At 42.5% G+C, this 2,376-nt stretch overlaps 1 non-coding gene across 1 annotated transcript; it reads left to right on the plus strand.

Moving 5' to 3' along the window:
* Positions 1-1,625: 1,625 nt before the first annotated feature.
* Positions 1,626-1,732, plus strand: LOC111826842. Its single transcript, XR_002830274.1, has one exon. It is a non-coding gene; the product is annotated as a U6 spliceosomal RNA (small nuclear RNA).
* Positions 1,733-2,376: the final 644 nt, after the last annotated feature.

Genomic DNA, 2,376 nt, shown 5'->3' on the forward strand with positions numbered 1-2,376 from the left:
GAGGTGATCTCTGAAATGAATTGGACATGCACTGTATATCAGAAAGGTTAAAATGAACCATTTGTGGGTCTGGAACGGATTCAATTCAATTATTGAATTATTTCTAATGGGGAAAAATGATTCCGTTTTCAAACAAATCGCTTCTCAAATAGCCTTCCGGAACAAACTGAGTTTGAGAACCGAGGTTCCACTGTATTTGGCAAAGAGTCTGACTCTTGAAAACAACTCATCTGATAGCTGAAATATGAGAGTCAGAGATCACTTGACTACACAGCCCAAGCCTCTCTGACTTAAAAAATCTACCACAGGGGAACATTGTTAAAGTCACTATCCATTTCCAAGATGACTTCACAGTGATGGAGGCCTGGGCTTAAAAAGTAGAAGCAGAGCCCTGGCTGGTGTGGCTCAGTTGGTTGGGTATCGTCCTGTGCACTAAAAGGTTACTGGTTAGATTCCCCGTCAGAGCACATGCCTGGGTTGTGGGCTCAATCCCCAGTAGGTGGCGTGCAGGGGCAGCCAATGGATGTTTTGTTCTCACATTGATGTTTCTCTCTCTCTCCCCCTCCCTTTCTCTTTCTCTAAAAATCAATAAAAATATTAAAAAGTAAAAGCAGAAAAGAAGGCAAACCTTAATTTAGGAGTGAGCCACAATAAGTGGGCTAATATTTGTAGAACCCTTAGAACAGCCCCAGGTGCTCTAACCAGTTTGGCTCAGTGGATAGAGTGTCGGCCTGCAGACTCAAGTGTTCCAGGTTCGATTCTGGTCAAGGGCATGTACCTTGGTTGCGGGCATATCCCCAGTAGGGAGTGTGCAGGAGGCAGCTGATCGATGTTTCTCTCGCATTGATGTTTCTAACTCTCTATCCCTCTCCCTTCCTCTCTGTAAAAATTCAATAAAATATATTTTTTTTAAAAAAGAACAGCTCCAGGCACCCAGTGAACACTAGTTGTGTATTTCACAAACAAATAAAGTGTTGACACGTGGGTGTGGGAGGAGACCTAGTTAGAAACACCCACCCTTGGGTGGCAATTGAGCTTTTTTTTACACTCTCATATCTCCCTGACCTTAGAAAAATCATGTCATTTTTAAACCTCAGTTTTCTTGCCCGTGAAACAAAAATCATGCAATCACTAACTCAAGAGGGTTCTTAGAAGTACCAAATGAGATATTAAGGATGAAAGATGAAAATACGTTATTTGGAAACTATAAAGCACTTTACAAATGTCATTACTATTACTATTGCTTCTTATTCAGAATTCCTGTGAGCGAAAGGACTAGAAAGATGTCCTGAGGCAGAGAATCAAATTTCCGGCGCTGGTGGGATTATCCGCCAGGATTATCTGCCCTTCTCTCCAGCCCACCCCTAGCTGCTGGCCCAGCCGAGTAGGGAGGAGGGGAGAGCTGTGTCCCTGGCACCCGAAGTTGGAACACAGAGTGCTCTTTCTCCCTCTCTTACAAAATCAAGGCTGTGCAGAGTTCCTGGGAGTAAATGAACAGTGCATCCAGTGTGCCCGGTTGGCAACATTCAGGATTAGATAGACTTTGTGGACTGCCCTAAGCACCTGACGACCCAAGGTAACCTCATTTTCATGGGCACCGGCATTGTTTTAAATAACAGGCGTTGGTGCTCGTTTCGGCAGCACATCTACTAAAACTGGAACGATACAGAGAAGATTAGCCTGGCCCCTGCGCAAGAATGACGCGCAGATTTGTGAAGCGTTCCATATTAATTAATTAATTAAGCGTTCCATATTAACGGCTTTGTAAATACACTTTGGAACCCATAGCCTATTTCAGAAGTGGGGACTGTTTGTACAGAAGGAAATCAAACTGCTTGAAGTATGGTAGGTACTTTAGAAAAGAATACAAAGCCTTCACATTACTATAAACTACTGGATATTACCCCATGGGGAAGTTCCTTTTCTTTTCCTTTTTAAAAATTTTCTTTACTGTTTGGGAAAGAGCCATAGTTACCTAGTGATTTGTCTCTAGAATTAAATCAAGGGGGAAAACAGAGGCCCATACACCCAACGGTTACAGGTTCGATTCCCCGTTAGGGCACATACCTAGATTGCAGGTTCAATCCCAGGTCAGGGCACAACCTATAGATGTTTCTCTCTCACATTGATGTATCTCTTTCTCTCTCTCCCTAAAAATCAAGAAAAACATATAATTAAGTAGGATTTTTAAAAAAAGTGTGTGTGAAGAGGACTCCATGGATGCCATGTGTAGGAATTAGCTGCCATAGAGGGTAAAAAGCAATATAAAGCTACCAACGAAAGATTCAGCTGAAAAGTTATCAGGAGGAAGTTTTTATCTGGCACATGAGTTCAAGAGGGAAACCTGCAAGCTGACGAAAATCCTTTGCAAATATA

Source organism: Myotis lucifugus, unplaced genomic scaffold (genome assembly GCF_000147115.1).
Source record: "Myotis lucifugus unplaced genomic scaffold, Myoluc2.0 scaffold_105, whole genome shotgun sequence".
NCBI classification, from domain to species: Eukaryota; Metazoa; Chordata; class Mammalia; order Chiroptera; family Vespertilionidae; genus Myotis; species Myotis lucifugus.